The sequence below is a fragment of the Mus pahari genome, chromosome X (assembly GCF_900095145.1).
Source record: "Mus pahari chromosome X, PAHARI_EIJ_v1.1, whole genome shotgun sequence".
Lineage (NCBI taxonomy): Eukaryota > Metazoa > Chordata > Mammalia > Rodentia > Muridae > Mus > Mus pahari.
In genome coordinates, this window is record NC_034613.1 from 11,188,965 (window position 1) to 11,200,559 (window position 11,595).

An 11,595-nucleotide genomic window follows, 5' to 3' on the forward strand; every position below is an offset into this window, starting at 1 on the left:
AGTGGGTGGGTAGGGGAACAGAGGTGGGGGGAGGGGTATGGGAATCTTTCGGGATAGCATTTGAAATGTAAATAAAGAAAATAATAATAATAAAAAAAATCTTGATATATCTTTCATTTATGTTGTTATACTTTCGTGTGTGTGTGACTTCGTGAATTAATGTGTATCATGTGCATACAGAAACCCTCACAGGATAGAAGAAGGTATCAGATCCCCTGAAACTTGAGTTACAGGCAGTGAGTTGCCATGTGAGTGCTTTAAACTGAATTAAGTTCCTCTGCAAGAGCAGAAAGAGCTATTAAAAGCAGAGTCAATTCCCTAGCTCCACATCTTTCATTTTAAACTGTTAAATATATACTCTGTACTAGAACAGTATAAACTTGAAAAGGCCTTTTGAAGTATTTAAATTTTGTGAATTGTTCAAAAACATCACAAACACCAGTAACTTATACAATGAATTTTAAATGGAAACAAAAGAGCAGTTTTCAAAATATTTATGCCTATCATATACATGACTCAAAAATTTAATCACTAGAGTTGCAAATGTTTATATCTTTTATAATAAATTAATTAGAATTAAGAATATAAACAGAATAATTTCTTCTAGACTTAGCAGATAACATCTATAAAGAGACTATTTATTCAGCTAAAAATATTATATTGAGAAAGCAATCAATTGCTAAAAATTTCATTTGCATTAACTATGAACTACAAATTTGAAGATCATTACAAGCAATTTTATTGAATAAATACATTTTCCAAAAAAATCAGTGATATGGTATGAGAGATAGAAACAACTAATAAACTGAGTAGAGCACAAAACTAAGTACAAAGAATTACAAGAAAAAATTGTTCTGAAAAGTTTTCATTTGGAAATAATGTCATACTGGTATCATGTTTGAGAATAGATTAAATATAAAAATTGTAGTTTTATCAATGAAATTAGTCCAATGTGCTGCTTAATAAATATCTTAGGAAAGTATGTAATTGTAATTTGTCAAAAAGTTTAAGTTTAGAACTTCTCCCTTAGATAGCCAGGCAATGAGTTATGTGAAAGCATTTATGACCTTAGAGACACTGAGGTTTCTTTTGATTTTTTTCTATGCATATTTTTGTGGGTATTGCAAAACGAATTCACAAGAAAGACTTGACATAAGAACTGCTGTCAGATAACTAATGGCTTGTAAATATTTTTGTCTTTGGTATGAAATTTGAACAAAAATCTACTTTATTTTTAAATCCCTCATGTAATTGCCTCCTACTTTTTCATTGTCCTCTAAGAAATGCTTGCTTATACTTTTCTAGGAAAATATCCTGCAGATATTAAACTAGGTATTTCTTTTCTTTTTAAAAATTAGTATATGGTACCAGAGAGATGGCTTAGAAATTAAGAATGTACTGCTCTTCTGGAGGACCTGGAGTTTGGTGCTAACCACCAATGTTGGGTGGCTCTCAATGTCTGAAGCTCTAGCTGCAGGGAATCTACAGCCCTCTTTTGGCATTTGCAGACATCCCTATACTCTTCTCTCCCCATCCCTGCTTCCTCTCTATCACACACAAATAATATAAAAAAAAATCTTTAAAATTAACATACAGAGTAACAGGTTTCTTTATGTTGTTTTTATATTTATCTTCTTGGGGTCTAACCTTCCCTTCCTCCATCGTCCTACACATCCTCTATGCCCCTTTGCCTTCAAGACTCTCCTTTCCACTTGTATGTCACACATGTTCTCTTGCCATCCTCATCTATTCATTAAAATCCATTCTTCTCTTCCCGTCAGTCCTTTGTAGTTTCAAAAACTATAGCCACAAAAGCACGCATATGATCACACCAATTGGTCGTATCATATATATATGATAACAAATAGTAGAAAAAGAAACTATGGATTTGAAGGAGACCCAGGAGAGTTCAAAGGGAGAAATTTAATTATAATCAAAGGAAAAAAAGATGCTAGACTATTAGTATATTCTGAGTGAGATGATTTTTATATCATGCATAAAAAGTTGGTCAACTCCTAACTGGCTAAGCATTCAAAAATCACATGTTGTTTCTGAACCTCAATATTCTCATTTGTGAAACATGGATAATGATACTTACCTTGTTGGATTGCTATGGGTGTTAAAAAACAATATCTGGGCGAAGGAAGTGTCTCAAACAGGTGAATGTGCAGGTCTGACAACCTACCTCAGTTTGATCCACAGAATCCACATAAAAAGCCAGATGCAGCAGTGCACATCTGTAATTGCAGGACCTACCCAGCTTAGAATGGGTAAAACTGTTCCTAATTGCTAGGAGCAATGAATACTTTTTGATATATTTCTTAGCTATTTTTTCTTCTTTTGAGAATTATTGTTTTTGTCTCTGGTCTATTTTCCAAATTATTTTTTCTAACTCTGATTTAGAGCTTTTAACATATTCTAGATATCATATATATATATATATATATATATATATATATATATATATATATATATGGCAAAGATTCTCCCCCATTGTGTGAACATATCATCATCTGGTTGATTGTTTCTTTATCTGTGCAGAAGCATTTTAATTTCATGAAATGTAACTGGTCAACTATTGGCCTTACATCTTGGTGAAATGGAGTCTTATTCAGACTTATTCATTTACTTTCCTACACCTATGTCATATATTGAATGGCTATAATTTTGTATATTCTGCTTTGGGTATTTGATTTTGTTCTGCTGGTTCACGTGTCTGTTTTGTTGTTGTTGTTGTTGTTGTTGTTGTTGTTGTTGTTGTTGTTACTAAGAGTCTGACATATTGATTGAAGTCTGAAATGATAATCTGTTCAGAATTATTCTTTTTGCTCAGGATTGTTTGGGCTATACAGGGTCTTATATGTTTTCATATAAATTTTAGGATTGTATTTTTCTATGTATGTAAGGTGTGGGATGGGGAGTTTGGGATAGCATTGAATCTGTAAATGGCTTTTGATAAAATGATCATTTCTACAATATTAATTCTATAAGCCCATGAGTATTGAATGCCTTTCTATTTTCTTGTTGAATCATCCCTGCATCTCAGAGCAGAGATAAAGTCAATGTGACGATGGTGAATAATTTTTTAGATATATGTCAGTGATTCCTTTGCAAGTTTTTAATTGAGCATCTTTAGGTCTATGCCCATTAAGGATATTGACTTATAGTTCTTTCTTTCTTCTTTACTTGTTTTGTCATTAGTGTAATATCGGCTCCTAAGAAGAAGTTTCAGAGTGCTCATTCTGTTTCTTTTTTTCTTTTACTTTTTTTCAAGACAAGGTTTCTCTTTGTAGCCCTGGGTGTTCTGGAACTCAGTCTGTAGACCAGGCTGGCCTCGAACTCAGAAATTCACCTGCCTCTGCCTCCCAAGTGCTGGGATTAAAGGTGTGCGTCACCACACCCAGCTGCCCATTCTGTTTCTTTCACTAAAAAAAGTAATTTAAGACGAATTGGGAAGAGAGGCCCCTTGGTCTTGCAAACTTTATATGACCCAGCACAGGGGAATACCAGGGCCAAGAAGTGGGAGTGGGTGGGTAGTGGAGCAGGGGCAGGGGGAGGGTACAGGGAACTTTCGGGATAGCATTTGAAATGTAAATAAAGAAAATATCTAATTTAAAAAAAGAAGAATTGGCTGAAGATCTTTGAAAGTATAGTAGAATTCTTCTATGAATCTATCTAGGCCTAGAATTTTTAGTTGGTAGAATTTTATTACTGTTTTAATGTGCTTGTTAAACATGTACCTTTTTAAATTGTTGATTGCTTCATTTAATATTGCTGGTTTTGATGAACCTAAAAATTCATCCTTTTCTTTCAAAATTTCCAACTTAACAAACTACATAAGGACCCACATTCATGTCCTTTTATTTTATTTTGTGTTATTTTGTTTTGTGACCTACTAAGTAAGTTTAACCAGGACCATCTTTGTGACCATAGGTTTGTAAGTGTCCAGTGAAACCTGTTGAGCTCAGCAGTGGGAATACATCTGAAGAATGTAACTACCTCTCCCCTATCAGTAGTAGGTCGGCAGGAAAAAAGTAAGGCTCTGCAAGCTGCTCCCTTATCCATGCATGACTATTGGTAAACCTGTGTAGGGCCAATGTAGGCAAGCAGCTAAGAGATTGTAATTGTAATACTCATATTATATCCAGAAAATGGCATTTTGTGCTCCTTCTCTGTATCTTCTATCTCTTACATTCTTTATTCATCTCCTCTTCTCAAAGACCAAAGGAGACACTACTTTGCCATTTTTGTATGCTGGCGATAATAACAGCGTTAAATATTGGAGAGAAACTGGATTGATTGGCAAAGTTAAACATTTCTGGTTGGAACACAAAATAGTAGAGCCACTGTTCAAAGCAGTTCAATGGATCTCCAGGAAGATACAAGAGAATTACCATATAACTAATATATTGCTCTCTTAGGTCTGTGTAATAAAGACATTGAAATCAGAAACTCACATGCTTCTATTACAAAGTTTGCGGAACACTATTTACAATACTCAAAAGTTGTAAACATTCTGTTTCTATAATTAATGGGTAAGCATACTATGGTGCTTCAATACAGTGGAATATCATTCAGTCTTTAAGAGGAATGAAATTTCACTTTGCATGAGTGAAGCTTGGAATACTGTATGAAGTAAGTTAATCTGGGCACAGGATGATGAAAATTGCATCTACGAGAAGTGAATTAAGATAAAAAGTAACAAGCGATAGCTACAGGCTAAAAAGAGGAGAGTTGATAAGCTTTTGTTTAAGAGTTATGAAATTTCTACTTAGGCTATGAAAGTCTTTGAAATAGACAGTGGTGACAGTGGCCTAATGCTGAGAATGTGTTTAATGCCATTAGATTGTGCATAGGACAGTTGCAATGGTAAAATGGACTTTTAAAAATTAAAAGGTGTCGGGAGAGATGGTATATTTTACCACAATAAAAATTGCAAGAATGTCCAGGATTATGTGGCCAACACAAAATGAACCCCACATTATATTTAATGTGCGATTTTTGTTTTGTCTTTTTATTTTTTGTCTTGTTGGAATTTTATTTATCATTTTTGTTATCTTTTCTTTGAAAGAGAGAGAGAACATAAAGTTCAATGGGTAGAGAGCTAGGGAGGATCTGGAAGAAGTTGTGGAAGTAAAATACATATTCAAAATATATCATCTGAAAATTTATAAATAAATAAAATGAGTCTCTTAATAAAGACATTGACTATGACTTGACTATTGTTTGCCATTGTTCTTGATGACACTTCTACTTAGATATTTGACAATCTCAAGTCAACATTTCTAATTATTTTACATTGAATTCTAAGATTTTGCATTTTAATAATGATGCTAATTTTTTCAATAATAATAATGCTACTATGTTCCTGATTATTTTAGATACATTGTCATTGTCTTTGATTTTTACATATAAGTGCTACTGAAATTTTTGGTCATTTATTTGCATTTCTAATGTTGTCTCCCTTCCCAGTTTCCCCTCCAGAAACCCCTATCCCACCTCACTACCCCTCCCCTGCTTCTATGAGGGTGTTCCCCTACCCACCCACTTACTCCCCACTCCTGCCTCACTGCCCTAGCATCACCCTACACTGGATATTGTGTCTCCACAGTACCAAGGACCTCCCTTCTTGTTGGTGCCAGATAAGGCAGTCCTCTGCTACATATGCAGCTGGAACCATGGATCCCTCCATGTGTACTCTTTGGTTGGTGGTTTAGTCCCTGGGAGCTCTGGAGTTCCGGTTAGTTGATGTTGTTGTTCTTTCTATGGAGTTGCAATCCCCTTCTGCTCCTTCAGTCCTTTCTCTAACTCCTTCATTTGGATCCCTGTCCTTAGTCAGATGGTTGGCTGTAAGCTTCTGCATCTGTATTGGTTAGGCTCTGGCAAAGCCTCTCAGGGGACAGCTACACCACGCTCCTGTCAGCAAGCACTACTTGGCATTAACAATGATGTCTGGGTTTGGTATATGCAGATGAGATGAATCTCTAGGTGAGGCAGTCTCTGGATGGCCTTTCCTTATCTCTGCTCCACTCTTTGTCAATGCATTTCCTTCAGAAAAGAACAATTCTGGGTTAAAATTTTTGAGATGTGTTGGTGGTCCCAACCCTCAACCAGGGGCCGTGCCTATGCACTGGATTTGGTCTCTACAGGTTCTATCCCTCTTTTGTTGGGTATTTCAGAGTAATACTCCATTTTGTAAATGTACAACCATTTTTGTATCCACTAATTCACTGAGTGATATCTGGCTTGTTTCCAGCTTCTGGCAATTATAAATAAGGCCACTGTGAATGTAGTATGCACCCTTGTTATATGTTGGAGCATCGTTTGAATATATGCCCAGTAATGGTATACTTGGGTCCTCAGGTAGTACTTTGTCCAATTTTCTGAGGAACCTCCAAACTGAGTTCCAGAGTGGCTGTACAAGCAATGGATGACTATTCTTCTCTCTCCACATCCTAGCCGGCATCTGCTGTCACCTGCATTTTTGATCTTAGCCATTCTGAGTGATGTGAGGTGGAATCTCATGGATGTTTTGATTTGTATTTCCTTGATGACTAAGAATGTTGAACATTTTTTTAGGTGCTTCTCAGTGATTTGAGATTCCTCAGTTGAGAACTTTTTGTTTAGCTCTGTACCCCATTTTTAATAGTGTTATTTGGTTTTGTGGGGTCTAACTTCGTGAGTTCTTTGTATATATTGGATATTAGCCCTCTATTGGATGTAGAGTTTGTTAAGATTTTTTCCAAGTATGTAGGTTGCTGTTTTGCCCTACAGGCAGTGCCCTTTGCCTAAATATTTCAGTGACTTTTTCTTTGAATACAAAAAGCCTTAACACTGGCAACAAGGATCTTTTAGCTAGATTCCTTCTTTCTATGTCCCACTAAATATGTGAAGAAGGCTAGTCTGATGTTAGTCATGTCTTTTCTAACCAAATGTTTCTGGGCATTCTGTTCTCTCTGTTAGGAATACACTTCCCCTCTTTTCCTTCTACCCTTACTCATGAGTCAAGTGTCAGCGCATTCTTTCACAGGAAAGCTATCCTTGATGACTCCCCTCACTGTGGTACTCTCCTGAGCTACATAAAGTCTTTGTTTAATCCATTTCAAGTACCTAATGTTAGAAAAAAATTAACATTTGTCCCAATTACAATTTCAGTCATCATATAATTCTGATCAATCCCATAATCCTGCACTCAACTTATCAGCTTCATATGTTTACTTGAAGCTGAGTTCAGTGCCTATCACCTAAGAAATAGTCTACAAAACAGCTACTAAGTGGATAAAACCAACCAACTGTCCAGTATAGGGCCTTCTATTAAGCAGTCATGGAATAGATTGTGCTAATTATCATGACTGAAATGTGAGGAATGTTTCTACCCTGAGAAGGGCTAGCAGCTGTGATGAATGGGCCTCATAAAAGCTTTGAGAGATGCTTATGATTTATGAAACAAAATTGCATCTCATTTGCCTTGGGTCTACAAGCTAAACTGGGTAGTGTTGGCTATGTGTCAAGTCATGATGAAGTGATTTAGCTTGAAGTACATTTTTGAGTAAGAGGAGGAGAGGAAAGTAGATACTTTCCATAAAGTTTATAGTATGGAATGAGAAGAAATAAGAAGAAACAAAGGTAAGCATAAAAGAGAAGGAAAGTATATTCACTGAAAGTCACAGGGAGGGGTATAGTTTAAATCTTTCTCTAGTGGTTGTTACTACATCAAGTGCAACATTCATCTGTAAATTAATTAATTAATGTCTCTCTTGGTCTATCTTTCTCTTCCCCTCTCTCTTCCCCATATATATTATGCATACAAATCTCTATATATTGTATATATAAATACATATATAATACATAATATATAAATAATATATATAAATATAAAATATATGTTTTATATTTATATATTTTATTACATATGAATTATAGTAAAATATACATATAATATATAATATATACATGTGAAAATATATAATATATAAAAATAAATACACACACACACATATATATGTATATATATATATATATATATATATATATATATATACACACACACACACACACATATACATACACATATGCTTGCCAGAAAAAAGTCTATTTACTGCTGATGAATGACCACAGTAGAAAAAAAAAATTCAATGAAAATTTCATGTAAAAAAGCAAAAAAAAAAAGTGAATATCCACATTAACTAGTGCTAATTAAGCTATGTACATATAATAAATAAAGATAAACTTTAAAATAACCTCTTTAAAGAAAGAACAAGTTGCAATCATGAGCTGCATTGACATTTATTTTTTCCTTCTAGGGCTTATATTTATTTTTTATAATAATTGCCTTCAACCATGCTGTGTTGAATAATGTTCGCATTCCATAATGATATGTTGGGTCAATTCCAAGCTTTTCTTGTTATTTAGATTTCTAAAACTCAGTTAATAGTATACATAATGAAGTGTTTAAGGGAAAAGTGAACTGTCTTCTATAGCTTACTTTGAAATGCATCCAAAAAATAAGATGGATTGATAAATTATAGAAGTATGGATAGAAATATAGAAATGAGATAAAGGCAATACAGCAACATGTTAAATATAGGATCTGATAGGGAATGTCCATGAAGTCAGCATGCAACTCTTTTCAGCTTTTGTTAATTTAAAAATGCCCATAATAAAAAGCTGAAAAATAAATGCCCTCATCTCTTTCCAAGTGAAACCCCTTTACCCTCGACTCAAAGCCTCAACTTCAAACTCCATTAAAATCCCATTTTCCCCCTTTCCCTATCGTGCCGCTGACCAGACATCTGTGTATAACTATGGTATATGGGCTGCTGAGATGTGGGGCGGGGAGGGAGCAACTGAGCCTAGTTTGTCTGCCAGAGAGATATCAAAATATGGCCAGTGAGTTCCCTTCCTCTTATAGCCAAGTTGTAGTTAAGTATCTTAATGTGAGACTCAAAGTGAACCAAGATGAGTCCCACACTCTAGTGTTGTCACAGAGTCAAATGGGAAGGTAAGCAGAACTAGAATTATCATCCTGAACCTCCTAGAAGGCCGGGCTCTTCATTTAAAACAGAGAGACAAATACTGAGCAGGATAAACACACACACACACACACACACACACACACACACACTTCTGTAAGTGTACAAGAACTGTTTTTTCTTGTCACACACAAGAAATTCAACCTCAAAATAAGAAAGAAAGAAAGAAAGAAAGAAAGAAAGAAAGAAAGAAAGAAAGAAAGAAAGAAAGAAAGAAAGAAAGAAAGAAAGAAAATCTTAAATACCCCGGAGAAAATTCTTAGGCTATTTTTTTTATGAGTCTTTTCTGTTTAGTTCTGAGGTGCACAGGAGGCTTGCTTCTGCACTCTCCTACAGAAGTCCCCCTTTCTTCTAAACTTTCTCCTACAGCAAGCACAGCGACACTTGCTTCTGAAGCTCGCCTCTGCATTTTCCCTCAGAAGTGTAGTGAGGCTTGAGGCTTGCCTCTATATTTTCCCTCAGAAACTCTGCTTTCCCCACCCCCTGCTCCCCACTTTGCAGCAAATGAAGGGGTTCTTTCCTCCTCCCTGGCCACTCCGAAAGGACTCAAGGAGCCATGGGTGCCAGCTTGAGTAAGACAAATGACAAAAACTCCCCAGCTTCAGTGGCGTCCCTGAGACCAGCGCTCTCCCAGATAACCAGGTGCAGCTGGTGCCTGTCCTTGAGGAAAGGAGATTAGGGTCCCGTGCTTAAATCATAGAAAAGATGTAATCAGAGGTCACAGACGGTTATGGCTGGCCATGAAACTAGTTCCTTATAGCCCCACAAAAGACAGTCTTTAGGTTGTAAGAATCCCCCTCTCAGCCTTGCGATTCCACCTTACCAAATGGTGTCATGTCTGAGTTATGACTTACCTCCCCTGCCTTCCCCCACGTCACTCTTAAGTATTCAAAGAATTTCTAACTACGCTGTATATAAGTGCCAAAACACCTGAGCTCTGGTCGCACTCTGGACCTATGCTGTGGGGAGTTTTGCAATCTCAGACAAGACTATAATAAAGACTACAACAATAAAGGAGTCTTATGCAAATTGCAGTGGACTTCGAAATTCTTGAGTTCTCCTGGGTTTCCCTCTGAACCAGGACATAACAGTTTCTACAGGGAAAATAACATTCTGGAATTAGAAATGCATACTGACAAAGTAGTCATTTGCTCAGTAAGTCCCGTTCCTTCAGTCTGGTGATGTGGAAAAATTACTTGATAGAGGAGGGACTCTTCTTCCTCTTCAGAGTCTGTTCCTCCTCTTTCCACATACTTGCATTGCAGTCCTGGGCCTAGCAGCTGCAGCACCCTCTGTCTTTTCTTCACAGTCCTGAATTTGCCACACCTTGCTGCTTTCTCTGTCTCTCTGTCTGTCTCTGTCTATCTGGAATGCCCATTTTTTCCTCATCCTTGAATTTCCTGCATGGTGTTATCCCTTAGTGTCTCTGTGGCATGAGGCATGAAACTGGGCCCTTACTCTGCTATACTTTCATTTACCAGGGATCCATAGGTAACATATGGAGAGTACTTATGCTTCTCCATCGTGTTTCCCAACAGTCAATACAATGGTAAACAAACAAAAAAATATTGAACAGGTACATATTTAACACATGATTAACATTTTATATCAACCTCACTGTGTTGATTAACATTATATGTCAACTTGGCTAGGTTTGTGGTCACCAGTAGTAGCAGGGTAAATCATTAGCCCAGATGTTTCATGAGCATCTTTTGCCCATGTTGTTAGTGTTTAAACAAGTTGGCCTCAATTAAAGAGCCTAGGCTTCATGATGTGAATGGCCTCATTCAATCAGCTAAAGGCCTTAAAATAAAAAGTTTCCCAAAGGAGAAAGAATTTTGGATCTAGGTGTAATGACATAGGCTTATAATTTCAGCTACTTGTGATACAGGTATAAGACAATCACAGGCCTAATTCAGCGTATTAGTTACCTTACTGTCTCTATGATAGAATACCCACCCTCAAAAAAAGAAATTTAGAGGAGAAAAGGTTTATTTAGGCTTATACTTTCTTCTTTTTTAAAAGATTTATTTATTTTGTATTTATATGAATACACTGCAGCTGTCTTCAGACACACACTAGAAGAGTCCATCAGATCACATTATAAATTGTGAGCCACCGTGTGGTTGCTGGAAATTCAACTCAGGACCTCTGGAAGAGTAGTCAGTGCTCATAACTGCTGAGCCATCTCTCCAGCCCTGGCTTATACTTTCATAGGGGATACAATCCATTATCATTTTGGTAGAGAAAGCATGAGATCATGTTTCATTTCAATACACTAAGGAGAGAGAGAGAGAGAGAGGAGAGAGAGAGAGAGAGGAGGAGAGAGAGAGTCAGAGAGAGGAGAGGGAGAGTCAGAGAGAGACAGACAGAGACAGAGACAGACAGACAGACAGAGAGAGATAGAGAGAGACAGAGAGATAGAGACAGAGACAGACAGACTGACAGACAGGGAAAGACAGACAGAGACACAGAGACACAGAGAGAAACACACAGACCCACAGAGAGAAACCTACAGAGAGATCCAGAGAGAGAGAGAGACAGAGAGAGAGAGACAGAGAGA